The sequence below is a fragment of the Petaurus breviceps genome, unplaced genomic scaffold (assembly GCF_028583685.1).
Source record: "Petaurus breviceps papuanus isolate PSGF00001 unplaced genomic scaffold, PetGlider_PUasm1.0 90723, whole genome shotgun sequence".
In the NCBI taxonomy this organism is placed as follows: Eukaryota; Metazoa; Chordata; class Mammalia; order Diprotodontia; family Petauridae; genus Petaurus; species Petaurus breviceps.
Window position 1 is genome coordinate 8,055,198 of NW_027187323.1, and position 20,264 is coordinate 8,075,461.

The 20,264-nt window shown below is 38.4% G+C and overlaps 1 long non-coding RNA gene across 1 annotated transcript in view; it reads right to left on the reverse strand.

Annotated features, from left to right (window-relative positions):
- Positions 1-1,609: 1,609 nt before the first annotated feature.
- Positions 1,610-20,264, reverse strand: part of LOC138145095 (uncharacterized) — a 150,584-nt gene continuing 131,929 nt past the window's right edge. The window contains exons 3-4 of the long non-coding RNA XR_011164106.1: positions 16,633-16,795; positions 1,610-2,871 (exon numbers count right to left, since the gene is read on the reverse strand). This is a non-coding gene — a long non-coding RNA (uncharacterized lncRNA). The remainder of the gene's footprint in view (positions 2,872-16,632; positions 16,796-20,264) is intronic.

A 20,264-nucleotide genomic window follows, 5' to 3' on the forward strand; every position in this document is an offset into this window, starting at 1 on the left:
TCTCTCTCTCTCTCTCTCTCTCTCTCTCTCTCTCTCTCTCTCTCTCTCTCTCTCTCTCTCTCTCTCTCACACACACACACACCTTCTTCTGATTTCACTATATATAGTAATAGCATTACCATTCACAAAGTTCTACATGTTCAAAATCTTGGTATTATCTTTGACTTTGTATCATCTCTAATAAGTTAATTAATTTTATCAATTCTGCCACACCAGTATTTTTAACATCAGTCCCCTTTTTCTGTTTTTACTACTCTTAATATCATTACTAACTGCCTCTACTATCAAAATATCCTCCTAAATAAGGCTTCCAATTTCCTTTCTTCCACTCCCTACCATAATCACTCCACATCACTGTAAATTAGTTTTCTTATGCTTTGATTTGGTCACATCACTCTGCTGCTCAAAAAGAAAGTCTTTAGTGGTCCTCTACAATACTAAGGTAGAAGATGTCTGCCATCCTCAACACCACCAACACCAGCCACCAAATGAGTCTCACCAGTTTAGCTCAAGAATCTCAGAACCCTGGGGTGGCTAGGTGGCTCAGTGAATAGAGGACCAGCCCGGAGTCAGGAGGACCTGAGTTCAAATCTGGCCTCAGACACTTGCCACACTTACTAGCCATGTGACCTTGGGCAAGTCACTTAACCCCAACTGCCCTGAAAAAAAAGGCAAAAAAAAAAAAGAATCTCAGTACCCCCCAGAGCACCAATCCTACGGTCATCTTGGCCCCACAGTCTTCATCTAGGGGAGCAAATTTTATAAAGATGAGATCTGTTGATGGTTTTCTGCAGGTGCTATGGTGCATCCTCAGCGGCCACAACCCCTGAAGATACAGAAAAGAAAGTCTTTACTACTAAAACCCTTCACATGACTAACAAATGGTCCAACAGCAGAAATACAAATAGTTTGATCAATGGAAATGAATTAAGGAATATTCATTACCATGTGCTTCCCCACTGCACTCTAAGGATGACTATACGGCCCTTTCATCTGACTTGTTTTAAAAATCGGATATGTGTTGTCTCCCCCTACTCCAACATGGGCTCCCTGAGAGCAGGGTCTATGTCCTGCTTTTCTATTTGTGTCCACAGTGCTTAGTACAGTGCTTTTCACATAGTAAGTGCTAAAGAAATGTTTTTTTTATTTGTTCATTTCATTCATTCATTCACTCACTCACTCATTCGTTCATTCATACTAAATTAAATTCAAACTCCTTTGCCTAGCATGCAAGACTTTCCATAGTTTGGTGTTTCCTTGCTTTTATAGCCTGGCTGGCCTTTACTATGTCTCTCTGAGTACTCTACACTACAACAAATAACTTTAATTGTATTTTTATGAAGGGAATGACTTCTATGCCTTTGAATTTGGCCTTTGAATTCTTACCCAAACTTCATAGCCCAAATCTAATAAAACCCACCTCTTCCATGAAGTCATCTCTCATCCCTCAACTTTGGTAGTAATATCTTTTCCCCATAAAACCTAACATGGCCTTTTGTTCCCACTTTTCCAAAGTACTTCACGTGTTTTATTTTGTATTGTAGTTATCTGTTCTAGTTTATGTCCTTATCAGACTGTGGCATACTTAAGAACAAGGATCATGTAGTCTTACCTAAAATTTTTTATTTTCTCCAGCAAGTACACAATGCTCTGAATAAAACAGACATTTAATAGATGTTTATTATACTGAATTTGCAAGAAAGTTATATACAAATAATGTCCAGGTGGATGGAGAGATTTAAGACAAGCACATAAGCTAGAAATCTATTGAAGTATTCCAAATGTGAGGTGAAGGGGTCATCTGATTCACTGTGGTAACAATTGGAAGGGACAAAGGAGGACTACAGATATTTTTAGGGAAGAAAATGGGACTTTGCAACAGAAGGGAAACATAGTGGAGAGAAAACAATGCTAGATCTGGAATAAGAAAAGATCCAGGTTAGAATTTTGACTGACACTTAGAAGCTTTGTAACCCAAGAAGAAGGTCATGGAGCCTCTAAGATTCAGTCTATGCATCTGTAAAATGGGGGTGATAACACTTGTACTTATTTACAAGGCTGTTCTGAGATTCAGATGAGAGAATATATGCAAAGTATTTTGTGAAGCTGAAAGTAGTACATATATAAAGACAAAGAGAGTGGAGGAGCAGACCTCACATATGTATGAGGCTCCATGTATAGGAAGGACACTGTCCTGGTGTGACTCAAAGGGAGGCAGAATAGAAATCTTTAGCCTTTTCTCTTCCTCCCCAACCCAGCCTTCTCCAAGGGAGCCTTTCATTCTTGTTGGGAGAGGAAGCAGAAGGCTACCACTCTACACTTCTCTGAGAGGGGGTACTAGGCTAGAAATATATCTACAGAACAAATTTGGATTCAGTCAAAAGGCCACAGTTAAGGATATAGAAGACCACATGTGGCCTCAAGGCTGCAGGTTTCCCACCCCTGGCCTAGGGGATGTGATCAGATTCCATCTAGCTTCTGATCACTTTGTCATTTTGGGGGGAGGAGAGACCCCACGTTCTATATCCAAGGCTTGACCCCCTTCTTCACCTAATGAACACACATAGCAAATAGCAGAGAAACCCATTATCCAAATGATAGCAAAACAGAAGTCAGAAAAGGTATACATAGGAAAATATATATCTGACAATATACAGAGTGACAGAGTTTTCCCCTTGGGAGTGAGGTAACTCAGCTCAATCCAGAAAGAGAGTCCTGGATCTCAACCAAGAAGAAACCCCCTGACCTCTCTAGCAAGTTAGGGATGGAGATGATGGAAACTGCTTGCTCCTCTTGTGCCTTCAACAGTCTTTTCCTTCAGCAATCTGAAGTGGGCTTGGCCTCTTCCATCTCCTCTATTGAAGGTAGAAGCTGACATACATTCAAAAAACAAACAAAAAAAAGTGAAGCTTGACTGGTCCCAAAGGGAAGAATGCTGAGAACTAAAGCTCTGGCCTCTCAACAACTCCACCTTGCCACTCATGCAAGGCAGGGCTCTCATCTCCACCAATAAGGAGAGAGTACCATGTTAATGGGTTTGGGGATAAGGGTTATACATAAATGGTAGCTACTATTATTCTAAGGTTTCCAACCTGAGCATCTTGAAGAACTGATCAATATGTGCTCATCTATTAAGAATCTGTTATTTGCCAGGTATTGTGCTAGGCACTAGGAATGAAAGTGCAATGAATGTAAAGACGAATGTTACCACTGGCAGACACTTAGAGAAGACCATTAAATTTATGTGGAAACATGTGCAGTTTGAGATGATAGTGTAATGGCCAAATAGGGAAGGCCTGCAAGCAATCAGAAATGTGGGATTGGAGCACAAGATCTGAAATAGGAGAACCAGGAAGGTGTGGCATCAGGGGTGGCAAGCAAAGGGAGAATTTTACCAAGGAACAAGTTGTCGAGAATATCAAATATCACAAAAAGATAGGATGGAAAGAAGGATAATGACTGTGGCTATTTTAACAGAAAAAAAATGGCTAAAATATTTAATATAGATTACTAAAACAGAAGAATGTTGTATATTTTCCATTCTTAGCCAAAACTATGTTTAATAGCCTTTTTATGACAGTTACAATATTTCTGCTGCAAAAAACTAATATGAATCACATTTGATTGAGTTTTTATCACATATATATTTATATCATATCATATCATACATCACATGTGTATATATATATATATGTATATATATAAACCTGTGTGAGTATATATGGCATATCTTAGAAGAGATATAGGGAAATAACTAGTGGAGATAAATAGATCAAGCAAGGGCTTGTTGAGGATGGAGAAGACATTGGTATACTTGTAGATAAGAAGGAAGCAGCTAGTGGATAGAAGGAATAAATATTAGTGAGAGAAAGGGTGGAAGGGGTAAACGTCTGATGAAGATGGAATAGAGTGGGATCACTGAGTGTGCATAAAAGGTTTTGTCACGACAAAGGGACATCTTTATTTGAAGCAAGGGTGGAAAAGGAGATGGTGAAGGAAAGCATCAGAGTGATAGGACATAAGGAAGACGAGAGGAGAGAGCCCTTGGAAAATGACCTCATTTTCTTTTTCAGTGAAATATGAGGCTAGGTCTCATTTGAGAAGGTGGGGAGCAGGTGACCCATGGGAGGTTACTTTATAGACTGAATATCTTTTTTGTCATTTTGCAAGCCAATGAAGCTAGCAAGAGTTTGACAAGATGAACTAACATGTAATTCCAGGGTCATTTGGACACTGACAAATAAAGAAAGCCCAATGTCTAATATTGATTTGTCTTCACTTCAAGGACTTCAGGACTTCTTGCTGAGCAGATTTTTGTGTGTTGTTATTGTGCGCCGTTTATGAAAACATAGCACCAAAAGACATTGGTACTTTCTGTAGGGTTCAATCTCTACATAGATGTAACTCTTTTACTTTGTGTTAAGGACCAACCCTAGGGAAGCCTAGTGGAAAGGTTGTTGGGTTTGCAGTTAGAAAGATAAGTTCAAATCTCACTCTGTCATTTAATAGCTATGTTACCCAGAGCAAGTATCTCACCCTTGACATGTCTCAAGCAACTCCTTAGCACTTGGCCACTGAGTCAAATACAGGTTGGGATCTTTTATGACTCCTCACATTGACAAGCAACAACAATAATAGCAACAGATCTTTTGAGTATTAAGGTATATTAAGGGACATAAGAATATGAACATTGACACATCCATCAATATCTGGGACCTATAGAGCAATATCTTGAGATATCAAAGTATCAGTCAATGTGTTAAAAATCAACACAACTATACAGAAATAAAAATATTCATTGTGGAAAACTCCCCTTTATGAAGCTTACAAATACTAAACATATCTTATCCCATCTGACTCCAGGGCACTTCCCTGTTTAGTCAAGTTTGATTATCTCCATTTTACAAATGAGAAAACTCAGGGCCCAGGAGATCAAATAACATGCCCAACTATAGGCAGTTGATAAGTGGCAGAACTAGAAGGTGAACTTGGGTCTTCTGTACCCAAGTAAATTGCCCTGTGTTAAGAAACCCATACTCCAATGCAAGCAGGCCAAATCAAGTTAATCCCCAGATAAAACAGCTCTTTGTTATATAGACACAGATAGGTAGGGTGGCACATTGGAAAGTGTGACATGTGTGAAATCATAAGACCTACATTCAAATTCTGGCTTTGCTCCTTACTTGTTATGGGGTCTTGGGCAAGATATTTCAACTCTCAGAGCCTCGGTATCCTCATTTGTAAAATGAAGGGGCTGCACTCATTGGCCTCTAAGGGCCCTTCCTGCCTTTAAATCTATGATCCTATCATCTTTCTAAAACATTTTCTTTTTTAAATAAAGACTGTTTTGTCGCTAGGTGACATCCTCTATAGCAAGAGATAATTGTTTTTTCTTTTACAAAAGCTCGAATTCTGTACAAGCTGTCAAATACATAGGGATTTGGAGGTAGAAGAAATGTCTTCTAGGGCATACAGTTATGCAAATTTTATTAGTTTTATTTAGCTTTGAATGCTAATTCTTTACCCCTTTACCTCTTTACAATAGGACCTATGCAACAAAGTATTAGTGACTTGTAGGCATAATGTGAAGCATACCAGTTGACAGTGGCTATGGTATACCTTCTAATCTTTTTCAATCAGAATGGTATACCTTCTAATCTTTTTCAATCAGAATGCCTCTCTGTGCTGTACAGATCTATAGCTAGAAGGAATCTTGGAGGTCATCTAATCCAACAGTCTCATTTTCCACATAAGTAAATTGAAGCTGAGAGAAGTTAAGTTGCTCAAAATTACATATTATATTTGTATCTAAGAAGCAGTATCAATTATCATTCATTATATGCAGAAATAAAGTATGTAGTAAGAAAAGACCATTGAAATAATAGATTATTGTTGATTTCTAAGTCATTTTTAGCGGGAAAAATAGTTTGTATCTCTATAAGAGGGGTATTTCATGTTCCTGTATCAATAATTAAAAAGGACCTGGCCTTCTTGTTGGAATGAAACAAAGGTATGAACTAGACCTAGACACCTCCATCAATGAATGAATCAATTAAGGGCATTAGACTAGATGAGAGAAGTCTTTGACCAGTATGAAAGAGTAAAAGCCATTGTATAAAATGGAGTGACACTGAGTGAGGGTGTATTGACATTGGCTGAGGAGATGCAATCATTCCTGATGAGCCCTTGGGTCCTGCAAAAAATAACAAAACCATTTGTAATCTTGAAATCTAATGAAGAGCTAAGTAAGAGTAGTACCCAACAAGTCTTAAGAGGAATAATTTGGGGCAGGAATAAAAGGAAGGAGAAGAACCTCTGTCTCCTCCCTACTACCTTAACCAAAGGACCTTGTGAAGATCAAAAGTTAGGAGGATTTAGACTTCTCATTAGTATCTTAGCAGAGCTGTGGAATAACAATAGTCTTTGTCAGGAGCTGTTTCCATCATGCCCTCAGAGACCTCATCATTCAGCAAGATCACATTAGCCCTCATATTAATACCTTATCAGTACCTTCTCCCCCAACTATCCCTCTGATTGGAGTGTGGAATGGAGCTCTTCTCAAAACTTGAATTTAAGAAAGAAACCCAGGCAAGTCACCTCTTCAATTTTTTAATAGGATGGACTCCTTTGGACTTCTTCACCACATCATCGCTTCCCTCTAACCTTTTGAGTCTCCTTTTATGTGTCGCTTTCTCCCGCTAGACTGTAAGTGCCTGACTTCTGGGTCACATAAGTAACAAGCTGAAGGACCCAACATTTTCTCTGATTCCCATGACTTCTCCAGCTTCTCCAAAAAAGAAATTATGTGCCAATGGTAAAGCAACTGCAGTTGTCTCTATGGTCCAGGGCACCCAGAATCCAAGAGGATTTTTAGAAAATGAAGTGACATTCACTGACCCTGAGCTCACCCTGTGAACTTCCCCCATCTCCCATGAGACTGCAGTAGATGACACAAAGATTCCAGGCACAACTTGCAAAAAAACTCACATCACATCACAGGCCCCCTTGCCTCTTTCCTGTACCACAGAGAATCCAGCTCCACGTTGCAGAGGTTTGCTCAGACTGCCAGCTCTGAAGTAGACAACCCTATAGCACCAACACTACAAAGCTCTGGATTGGTGCTGGTGCAGACAACTCTAGTGGACCAATGTTGCAAAACCCTGAATTACCACTCCTAGGGAGGACAACTCTGTAGCATGAGTGCATCAATTCTCCAAACTACCAATGCAGGGCCAGAAAACTAAGGAACAGAGGGAGCAGGACATCAGGATAGAACAGTGTTTTGGGGACAGTTGTGCAACACTACACTAAGCCTGAGGGGCAAAGCTCAGCATCCATCTGGGGCCACTTCTGTCCATCCAAAAGTAATTTGGGACAAAATCCAGGCTGGTGAACCATTGATGAACAAAGGCAGAAACATAGTCTAATGAACACCTAGGCTGCTGCCCAGTGTGGGAGGAGGCTGAGATGCTTTGAGATTCAGACCCCTAGGAAAACCCCAGAGAAGACAGAGTCAAAAAGTGAGGAACAGGGAAAAATTAGAAGAAAAAAAAAGACTGAAAAGACTGCAATTACCAAATATCTCAGGAAAAGAAAACTCAAAGACCTTTAACATAAGTTTATAAATCAACAAGGCAAATTTTAACAACAGAAGGAAATATGACCTCAAGCTCTACTAATGATTTTGGGCATCTTTAAATAAATACTGCAAAACAAAGGAAAATAATTCAGTGAGACAGAAAACCTTATGGAATGTGAAGAGAATATGAAACCACAACACACTGTTACTGAGTGGTTCAAAAAAGTGAGAATTATGAGAATAGAATTTATGGTCTGCATAGCAAAATCAATGATCAGAATAGGAAAACTAGAATCTATGATGACAAGTCTCGTGAAAGAAACAAAGGAGGGAACAATAGATTGAGAGTGCAAATATATAAAAGAAAAAGAATCTAGAAAAAAAGTAAAAAACAATAACATTAAAAAATGTGTTTACAAGGCAAGCAATACACTCTGATTTCACAGACAGGATGTGTAGAATCAATCTAAGGATCACAGATCTCCTAAATTAAGAACATGATGGGACAAAAATCCTTAACACCATAATTCAGGAAATAAAAGAAGAGAACTGTGCAGAACTTTTTAACACAGAAAATTAAGTATCAACTGAAAGAATTTATAGATCACCTCCAGAAAGAAAAAAAAAATACGAGACTAAAAATTATAAGACACATAGTAGTTAAATTAATGATTCACTTCAGAGGGAACAAGTTCTGTAAGAGATCAATAGAAAGATCTTCAAGTAAGAAAATTGGAATAACACAAGACTATTCTGAAGTGACAAGAAGACACAGGAGGGAATGGAATAATGTGTCCTGAAGTGTAATGGAGCTCAGCATGGATGTTTCCCAGCATGACCTAGGCTGCAAATCTTAGCTTAACCATAAGTGAAAAAAAAAATAGAGACATTCATTAATAAAGAAGCTTTCAAAACATTTTCAGAAAAAAAATTAAAATTAAAAGATTGTTCACTTCTTAAATACCTCAAACAATAGAAATACAGCAGAGACAGCAATAACAACAAAGTGGCAGCAAAGAACCCAGTGAAGGACTTCTCTCCAAATGTCCACAATTCAGTGGTAAAGAAAGAAGTCTTGGGGTGGCCAGGTGGCGCAGTGAGTCGGGAGACCTGGGATCGGTTCCGGCCTCAGATACTTAACACCCACACAAAATAACTGGCTGTGTAACCTTGAGCAAGTTACTTAACCCCAATTGCTTATTAAAAAAAAGTCTAATAGAGGTAACAATGAAGATTCAGACCTGAGACATTATGGACAGAACCTAGCGCTACCCTACCTAAAGATCAATCATATGTTTTTATTTGTTTTCTGAATATGTGACTATATTACAAAGTAACAGAATACATGAAAGGGAAGGAGGGATCGGGGGAAAGGGAGAAATGTGTGATATGACAGGCTAATAAATAGGTAAGCAATAAGGGGAAGGTGACCCCTGTGGTCTCAGAAAGAGAAAACCTACAAAAGAGTGGGTGAGGAGGGAGGAATGATTGAAAAGAGATTGGGGTAAAGGAAGGAGACCTTGCCTTAGTTCTGGGAAGACACTCCACTAGTGAATATTCCTACAGGTGAAGAGAGGAAGATGGGGACCTTACACTGTATGTGTCCTGGGGAATTTGGTCTTGAAAAGTCCATTCTTCCTAAGGAGGGGAGGAGTTGGAACTCCTTGAACAACTAGCAGGGTGAGAGAGCATGGAATACAAGGTATCCAGGAAAATGGGGAAAAGAAGTAACCAAGAGAAGCTGTAGATCATTGGTGGACTGCCTAATCAGGGATGTGATATGAGAGGGACCCTATTATGAGACAGTATCTTCTCTGACAACTGCAATAATTAGCATTGTTTTAGGAGTAAGGCACAATGGAAAAGGAAACGAACAGGGAAAACTTTACAAAGCAGTGACAGAAACTGGCCTAGATGGAAGAACCTAGAATGGATACCTCAAAGTTTTGATTACATGAGCAATATGGAAAATTTTTTTATTTTTGCTTTTTTAATTTTGTGGGGGGGTTGCTTTTTATGGAGGGGTGAGGGCAGGGCAATTGGGGCTAAGTGACTTGCCGAAGGTCATATGGCTAGTAAGTGTTAAATGTCTGAGGCCGGATTTGAACTCAGGTCCTCCTGACTCCAGGGCCAGTGCTCTATTCACTGTGCCACCTAGCTGCCCAGGAATTTAGAAAATAGAGACAGATAAAATTATACAGGTCATGAATCAGAGAATGAGGGTTTTAGAGCTAACAGAAAAAAAAGGATGGATAATGCAGAAATTGTGAGAAATCTTTTTTGGAAAGGGGCACAAAATGAAATATAAAAAACTAATGAATACAACTAGTTGAAGAGGAAGAAAGGAGGGGGCATTTACTTGACTAATTGAGAGGGGAAAAGAGCAGAGGAATAATATAAACAGATAAAAGCAGGAAAGAAAAGGAACCAATAAGCAAAACTATAAAAGGAAGGAGATAACAAACAAGAGGAAAGGATCAAGAGTGGGAGGAAAAGTCAGTGATAGTAGAGTTACCCCCCCCCAAAAAAAAAGAGATTACAGTAACTAAAGGAACAGTGTTGTGTTTATAGCAGAAGAAAGGGGAAATAATAACTTTAAAATATATTAGTGACAGAGGGAGGAAAATATAAACCTCACTCTTATAACTTTAAATGTGAATGGATTAAACAATCCAATAAAAGGGAAAAAAAGTGACAGATTGTATAAGAAAACGAAACCCTACAATCTGCTGCTTACCAGAAACACATTTTAAAAACAAAGACATATACAAAATAAAACTGAAGGGGAGGGGAAATTTTGTTATGCATCAAGTAAATCCAAAAAAAGCAGGAGTTGCAAACGTTATCTGACGAAGTAAAAACAGTCAAAACTTTTAAAAGGATAAACAAGGAAACTACATTGTGCTGAAAGGAACCATGAACCAAAAAATCATTACCAGATAAAGAGGGCAGCAACTGTCTTTCGTTTTCATATTTATATCCTCAGAGTTTAGGTCAAAGCCTGGCACATAGTAGTTATTTAATGAAGGTTTATGAATTCTGACTCTGACTGACTGACAAACTAGACACAATGAAAAAAAGATAGCATTAAAATTCTATGTGGGATTTGGGCGGCTAGGTGGTACAGTGAATAGAGCACCTGCCCTGGAGTCAGGAGGATCTGAGTTCAAATCCGACCTCAGACACTTGATACAATTACTAGCCATGTGACTTTGGGCAAGTCACTTAACCCCAATTGCCCTCCAAAAAAAGAAAAAAAATTCTATGTGGGGGCAGCTAGGTAGCTCAGTGAATAAAGCACCAGCTCTGGAGTCAGGAGGACCTGGTTTCAGATCACAAAAAATAGCCATGTGACCTTGGGCAAGTCACTTAACCCCAATTGCCCTCCAAAAAGCAAAAAAAAAAAATTCTATGTGGAACCCAGCCAAAAAGTATCCCATGCCTAAGGAGAACTTCATGATCAGTGAAGGAGAACCAGAAACTATGAATTATCCTTTTGCTTCATGTATTATCTAAGCATGAACTCATATTTTCCACTGGTCTCTATGTATTTATGGTAGAGTATGCCCCTAAAATGGAGGGATATTTTGTACCAATTGTTCTGAAGAGTATTTCTTCTAATCAAGATTTATTGGATAATTGATACCAACTGATAATCAATGGGGGAAGTACATGGCTGGAGGCTCATGAGTTGGAAAATTAGAAAACCAACCCTTGACCTACATGTATTACCAATGCAATATTTATAGTGTCCACGGTCACAATAAAGACTGTGACTATAAGTATCGCATGACGTGCGATTGCAATATATACCAGATTCTCCAGATAGAGGATAGAACTGAAGGATTTATTTAGACACCAGAAAACTGAATCCCAAAACCAGTAAGCCTATTCCATCATAGTACCAAAGATATTCAAAAGTCATAATAATGCTGAGAGCCATGCCATCCTTTAGACTTCCCACAAACCAATACAAGATCAATATTTACTCACAAAACTCTCCTTGTCTGAGCTCCTCTGTCCCCCACTGTTTATCTAGCTCTCATCTGGCTTCCTGTGGGCTCTGCTTCCCTTCAGCAAAACTCCTCCCACCACAGGCTCCATGTGACTACATTCAGCCTAGTAGGGGGCAGAGTTTATCATCACAGAAAGGGAGGTCTCCAAACTCCCCCCTAGGTCTATTAAAGGGCAGAGAAGATCTTCAAATCCCCATTCCCATTACCCTGCCTTTCCAGGTTAATCCTAGAACCTACAGGTGAAAAGTAGATAGCCCTGCTCTGGTGATGCAAAATGATACTGTAAGTGAGGTTTTGGGGGACTGAGCCTAAAAACTGTGCTACCGTGTTTCCCCGATAATAAGACACTGTCTTATTATTTTTTTTTTTTGGACAGAAAAACACCAGAGGGCTTATTTTCAGGGGAGGGCTTATTTTAATGAACATTGACAGCAATTTTAATAAACAGGTAAATGTGAACAAAAAAATGTATCTTTATTCAATAATGAATTCAATAAAGAACAGGATGACGCGCTCACTGCTGCAGCTCTGATTGGATGCAGCTCGGAGTGCGGCGTGCAGGCGTGCGTTTCACGGGGGGGGGGGGGGGGGTCAGTGCATACAGAGGGTACTTTAATGTAGTGTGTAGCGTGATCTTTGAGCTCTGTTCCAGTTCAAGAGCGTAATCCTACAATTCTATGATCCTCAAAACAATCATGTGAGATGAGAAAGATTGGGGTTATAATCTTCATTTCACAGATGAGTTTATTTAGATGTTAAGAGTTTAACTTGCACTAGTCGTGTGATATTGGGCAAGTCACTTAACCCCAATTGCCCTGCCCTCCCCCCTCCTAAAAGAAAAAAAAAGAGTTTAACTTGCTCAAAGACAAATGAGTAATAAATGATGGAGTTGGGACACAAAACCAATATCTTCTCATGGCTGATTCAATGTATTTTCCTCTGTATCATGCTGCCTTTGGGGTTCAATCATAGAGTAACTAACTGTGCAAGCTCTTCCAGTAATTTTTCTAACAGTCATCACCCCAAATGTGTAAGAATTCCTACTCATTGAATACCTAATCAGCCGACTTGCATTTTGAATCTGCTATGTGATAGAACTATTCATATGTACTATTTGGGGATATTCTAGCCTTCGCCCACCTCAGTTAATAGTGCTATCTCTCTTTATTTTTGCTTATTTATATAAAAGTGGAATATCTCCTCCCTCCAGGAAAATATGATAATAAATAATAATAACCCCTTATGCTAGGAAAATAAGAGTAATAACTATCCTCTTCTAGGAAAATGTAATAATGAGGAGGAGCAGAAATCTCCCCTTCCCTAGGAAAACATAATAATTAAAAATAATTACAATAATAATAATGAACCTCCCCCAGAAAAATGGAAAGTGGAGGAAGAGGAGCAGCCTTTCCTCCTTCCAGGAAAATATAAGCTTCTTGAAGGCAGGATTCATTTTTATTTTTTAATCTTTAAATCACCAGCTCAGGACTTTCCCTAGAGTAGGCAATTAATAAACATTTGCTGAATTAAATTGATTAAAGTCCAGGTTTATACCACTGAACTCATTCTTCCTATGACCTAATCAAGATTTTATTAAAAATATAGTCAGAAGCATAATATTATTTCATTAATGATTCCTCATTTTAGGGCTTCAACATGCAAAAGAAAACCATTCCATTTCATTGTTTTTATTTTACTCTCAAACAACAGCAACATAAGATCAGAAAGATAGCTTAAACATGCATATAAAGTGCCATAAACTTTAAAAAAAATAATTCTAAGAACAAAGGTCAAATACTATGCCAATTGCAAGATATCATGTAGTGAGCTGGCACTATGTCCTTAGGGCTAAGGTTAATCCTAAATACAAAACATGAGCTCTATTATTAGCATTTTCTATTCCTAATCCTGTTAAATTTCTACTCTCATAAAGGCCTGGAGATTCATAGACCCAGTACACAGGTCAGATGGTTTTCATATGCCAGAGTGTTTCCAATTCCAACTCTGTTCCTTGACAGAACGAGAGAGAGAGACAGAGACAGAGAGAGACAGAGACAGAGACACAGAGAGACAGAGAGAGACAGAGAGAGACAGAGAGAGAGAGACAGAAAGAGGGACAAAGAGAGACAGAGATAGAGACACAGAGACAGAGAGAGAGACAGAGAGAGGAGAAAGACAACAATCAAAATCCTAATGAACTTATCCTAATTTTTATCAGAATAAAAACATTTACTGAGGAAGGGAAGTAAGTGGGGAATATGCTGGAATTTCACCTTTGTCACACTACTTTAAATCAAGTCAGAGACCAGTTATATGGTGTTCAGAGGTACAGCAGTAATGTAGCTGATAATTTTAGCTGAATTCTTAGTGACTATAGTCTCTCTTGTACAATCCTGATATTTGAAGCAGAAATCTACTGTATATATGTTAGAGTCTTGTCATCAGGGACTTCAGCAAGCCTAAATATTCCATCTACAAGAATGTACTTTTGCAAAAGGATTGAGTGATGTCACGGGTCCTTCAAGTGGGTAAAATAAAAGAATCCATCCATCTTATACAGCTCATAAGTTTCTAACTCTCCTGGTCAGATATAGTCTACTTAGCAAATTAGTAGAGTTATCAGCTTCATCAAAGTACACACAAAGTGAAAATAATGCATTTGTCTGAAAAAGCAGCATACGACAAGAGCATGGATGCTTTCAAGAAAGAATAGCTTCTGAACAAAGGACCTGCCTTGCACGTGTTATGCTAGAGAAGGAAAAACTAAAACTAAAGCATGAGTGCAGAAGCTTTGATCTATGTGATAAGAGTTTAGTGGTCTCTTTGTTCTATTTTTTTTTAAATCACTGTACAATTTATAAAGGTAACCTAAAGATTCCTATCTTTCCTCTGGTCCCTAGACCTTCACCATGGCAGATCAAATGTTCTTGTTGTATATGATGACTTTTCACACGGATAGTACAAGCTAAATGACACTCAATTTTTTTTTCTTTCTCCCAAAACTCAAGCTCATCCCTACCCCCAAAAATACCATTGTATCAGTTCCCAATCATGGATGGTAGCAGCCAAAGTAAAATCAAGTTCCTCTTAATGTGAAATTATTTATTAAATATTCTCTTTATGAACTAATATCTTTTGAATTTTTTAAAGACTTTCTAAGTAATGCACAGTTTGGAAAAATCCAAACCTGCTGCATTGAGTAGAAAGTGCTATCCTCTGTGGCACCAAAGACCGGAACTGAGATCACTTTCAAATTAAAGGACCTATAAAACATCTGTAGTGCTCTGATAATTTTAAATCACTTTTCACTGCCTAAGTCCAGATTCCCTATCACTTTCAAGCTGAAACACTTATGATAAATTTGAAGGACTCTAATAATTTCAAATCATTGTGTACTGCACATGCCCAGAACCTTGATCACTTCCAAATTCAAGGGCATATAAAAATTTGAAGAGCTTCAATTATTTTAAATCACCATGTGCAGTATATAGAGTGATTTTAAATTGTTGTAGTGCCTCACATTTTTTTTAAGCACTTCAGTTTGGAATGGAGTCAAGCTGCATTCCAGCCTAGCGGTTCAAGAAGGCATATTGGACTGATTTGAAATCGTAACACTCATCAAAACTAGATATTTATACTCCCCTCCCACCCAGCCACCCCTCAAAAAAGTAATGATAGGGCAAAAAAAATTTTTCACAAAAGTTTTAGAACAAATCTACCTTTCTATCTCCAGTTAGAAAGAAGTAAGGCAAGAAATAAGTTGTCTATTAGACCAGGCCAGAGACGAAAGACCCAAAAGGGTTTAAAAAGTAAGGAGTAGTTTTCCTAAAACTTCTAGCACAATGAGATGAAAGAAACACAGCCAAGGAAGTGGAAGAAGGCTCTGAAGGCACAGCAGGCAAATTCATCCACTCCTACAAAGCTGAATTTTAATGGAAGTGGCATTTCAGTGATCATGTTTTTCCTTGCCTCAATTTGCCCAGTAAAGGATAATTTTATGATTTCCTGTCTTTTGAAGCATGATTATTTCACATTATGTTTTACCAACTGATGGTATTCGCTCCCCCTCCCTTACTCTCCCCCCCCCCCAGCTTCTTTTTTTTCTATATTCTCTTTGTTTGGTTGTGGGAGAGGGTGAACACGGACATTTTGCCCAGCATAGCAACTGGGAGGTATTAGGTTAGTTTTCAAGAACTTAATCTTTACAGGGCATAAATATTATATCAAGACAATCACACTATTTAGGATGGCCTTTCTCAAGCATTTTCCATCTCATCTTGTTCTGTAATAAATAAAAACTAGACCCCTCCCATCAAATATACACAAACCCTGGAAAGAAACAAAACAACAACAAAAAAGGTTATTTTTTGTTGCCTTTGGGCTTTCACGTATATTTGGCCTGGCACTGACCAGAAAGCAGGGCATTCTTGGTAATTCTGCTTCAGTGAAAACATACTGTCCTGTAGTTAGTAGGAAAAAGGGGGAAAAAGAGCCCGAAGGCACTGGAATAATTAAGCGAATGCAGTGACAGCTGTGGCAGGTCCCGGGCAAGACTGGCTCCACTGAGCTGAATTAATGACATCAACAGCCCAGCATCTCCATTAACATTTGATCATTAATTATTACCCTCTGACAGTAAGATCTGAAACCTCCTTATGAGTAGTCTCTTATTAATCTACCTTACCTGCCCTAAAAAGTGGACATCTCTCTCACCTCAGTAGAAGTAATCTTGACTTTTCCCCCATACTACACCCTTTTTTTCCCTTTAAAAATCAACAACTATTTTAATTGCCAGGGCAATCAGAGATGGCCACCATGTTATTAAGTCTCCTTGGAATAAATAACTAGATTTCACTTTCTCAGAAAGAGCATTTTCATTTCCAAGAAAAAGTAAACATACCTGGTTACATCACAAAGGTTATTTACTATCTACTTTGAGTGTGTTTAGAGTAAGGGAAGGGGGCACCCTGGCATTCAATCTCCTGGAAGGGCCTCCCAGGACAACACGTGAGTAAATCAGTCACAATGTCCTCTTACCTTGTAATGCCTGGGACAAACCAGCATGTGAATTGTCAGATGGCAGTTGGAATGCATCCTTTTACAACAGCTTACTTCAGATTCCAATTATTGGAGATATGATCAGTGTGTTAAACTGCCTTCGCAATTCTACAGACACTTAATGTTTCCTTGGCTCAAAATCCTAAGAAAACATATAATAAGTACATATTTTTTAAAAAGGAAAACAGCAGTGAAAAATGCACCCAGTATTCATACCAGGGCCTTCTTCTTATTCTTTTAATTCATGTTATTTTCACTTTGAAATGAGGAACAATTATAATACATATTTTTGAGAAATCAAGTTACGGATGACACTGGTTCTCCAAATGTTTTTGGTGAACCTTCAAGCTCACCTTTGCACTTTGAAGTATAAAAGTTGTTTATAAATAGGAGAATGTTAAGGAATAGTTGGAAGGTAAATGTGGAGTGTGTCAGCAGAGTAATATTGACAAGTAAGGTCTATCTTCCTCCCACCCAAGTTAGACTTGGAACCCTTATTGTAAGAGAGGTTTGCTGGCTCAGGCTGGCTCTCTGACTCGAGATGTAAGGTCTCTGAAATGCTGACATTCTTCCATGTGATAAGAACCCCCAGACAGGAAGCTACCTTACCTAAACAACCAGTTACAGAAAGCAGGGTGATGGAGCGGAAAGATCACCAGATTCAGAGGGCGTGGATTCAGATCTCAGCTGTGTTGTTTACTAGCTATCTTACCATGACCTGGTATGGAAAAGTCATTTCCATTTTCTAGGTTTCAATTTTCCTTATCCATAAAAGAAGGAAAATGGATTAGATTATCTCTGATTTTCCCCCACCTCAAACTTCTATGATCCCTTAGCCTTTAGATGGAATAATAGGCATGAAAAGTCCCTCTATAAGGTATAGGGATAGGGACTAAACCTGGGATTTCACTGGTACAAGGGAACTTCTAGGTGAGCTAACTCCCTCTGAAAAGGTTGGTTGGTGCCTTCTCTGCAAATTACTGTTTTAAAGAGTTGCCTAGAGAAGTAATTTCAAATTCAAATAGAAGCTGGGTCACTGAATTGCACGAAGGATGCCTGCAGACTGCTTATTGGCTTAGAAAACTATACAATAACATTATCTATGTTCTATTGTATTTTTATTAATTTTGTTAAATATTTTCAAATTATGTTTTAATCTGGTTCTGAAAGGAGTATTTCGCTGTATATCCACTCCAGGTGCTTTTTTGACACCCTTGGCCTAGCAATTAAGTGACTTGCCCAGGGTCGCAGACTCAGACTGTGTTATAGGTAGGATTTGAACCTAGGTCATCCTGGATCCTATCTGCTATGTTACAACTGCCTCTATAAAACACTACATAAATATATTACCATTATCAAAGAATAAATTGACATACATCATATGAATTTGCTGATTTTTCTTCCCCTGCTCCAAATATTAACCTGCATTCACTTTCTAACCATAACAGAGATGGGGCAAAGTTTAATAGTATGGTCACTGCTGCGAGTGACCAAACATGGAACCAGAAAATCTTATGGCCATTTGGAATAGTGGCTTCACTTATCAGGCAAGACAAATTTTGCATAATCACATCTGATCAGAAGATGCAGTTAATCCACTCTGCTTTGGTTTCACTAAGATGGATATCTGAAAGCTGAGCATTTGTGGGTCCCTATTGATCACATTCAGCTAAGTGGTACAGTATCCAGAGTTCATAACTTGGAGTCAAGAAGTCATGAGTTTGAATCCTGTTTTAAAGCACTTACTCTTTGTGTGACTTTAACTGTGTAACATCTTTCAGTCTAAGTGTTTATATCTATAACAGCATCTACTCTTTTGGGTTGATGTCAATCAGTCAATAAGGATTTACTAAACGCTCAACTATATATTTCCAGACACTATGTTAAGATCTAGGGAATACAAAAAAGGGTAAATATCAATTAAATACAAAAAGTGCTTGCAATTCCTAAAATGTTATATATCGTTATCCCCATTATCACAGGCTGGGGTAAGCAGATCACAGCTAATCCAACCAATATTTCCACTGGACTCACTCTATATAAAGTCTCTAAAGCCATAATAGAAACACACTGATGTCCTGTAGGACAATCATCCTGATTCTTCAGAAAGCATTCCTGTCCTTCATTAAGGTGAGATGTACTTAACCAATAATATTAAAATACTGTCATTCCAATAAGGCAACCCTTTTCACCTTGTTTGGGAACAGATTCCTAGCCTCAGCCCCTTGCTCCGTGCCATGGATCAACCTTTCTGAACATTCACTGTACTCAGCTCCCTTGACCTAGTGGAACCCTGACTGGTCACCACCTTAGATATGAAGTTAGCTGAAAACATAAAAACACGTATACAATAAATAGTAGTAACAAAATGAAAGTGAGATCACAGAGACTAGAAAGCCACAGAGGTAGAGACAGAGCATGAAAGCACAGATTAGTTGGTATATAAAAGAGAATTTGGATGGCTCAAAGGAACAAAAATATGGATTCTAATCTACCACATCCTTTTATTTTTTTAAGTAACATTTATATATATATATATATATGTAGTCAGTCTCCAGTAACAATCCCCTGCTGGCCACCACCAGGAGAGGTGCCCAAAAGTATTACTCTCGTTTTCCCTTGCCTACAGAAACACCCTGTTCTACCCTATTGCTAATCCCCCTCTTATTCAATCAATCCCCTTCTGTCTACTTCCATTGGATTGTGCTTCAACTAATACTTCTATCAAGGCTTTTTGTTCTCCATCAGGACCAGATATCTTAGAACTGATCTTAGAATTACGATGAATGGGGGCGGCCAGGTGGCACAGTGAGTAAGAGCGCTGGCCCCAGCGTCGGGAGACCCGGGATCAGTTCTGGCCCCAGATATTTGGCACCCACACAAAATAACTGGCCGTGTAACCTTGTGCAAGTTGCTTAACCCCAATTGCTTAAAAAAAAAAGAATTATGATGAATGGAACCTAGTAATAAACTTTCATAGATAAATGGGAATTTAGCTGATACAACCAATTCTGACCTTTACCTTCCTTCCCCTATATTCACCCCACCACCACTGATATGACTAATTTATATTCATTTTTTTACCTTACCATGAGCCCTCAATCTTTCTCCACCTTACATTCTAATCAATAGCCATCCCTCTATTTTACCTATGCATCTACACCTCAGTCCACCAGCTTACAGAAATAAACTTCATTTGATGGATTTTGACTCCCTAAGCCAGATAGAGAAAATTACTCAACTTTGTCAAACTCCATGTCCTCTATGAACTAGGGTCAACAATAACACTGTGTTCAGCCCAAAGCAATTATAACATAGTTGGAGACCCTTGGATGAAAAGATGCATATAAACATAAAATATTACAGTGATATCCTCATGACACATCCAAATAAATGCACTGTCCCTAAGCTTTCCAATAGGAAAGCTTAGAGATGTCAACATTTTATAGAGTCATGCATTTTAGTGCCTTATTAAAGATTTCCTTGAATTTTATTCATCTTACACCAGATTCATAATGACTCTTTAAAGAATTAAAATTTTGCATTTTGATTGCTTTTTAAAAATTATTTAGGAAAAGATTACAGAGAAGATATTGTTTGACATTGAATTT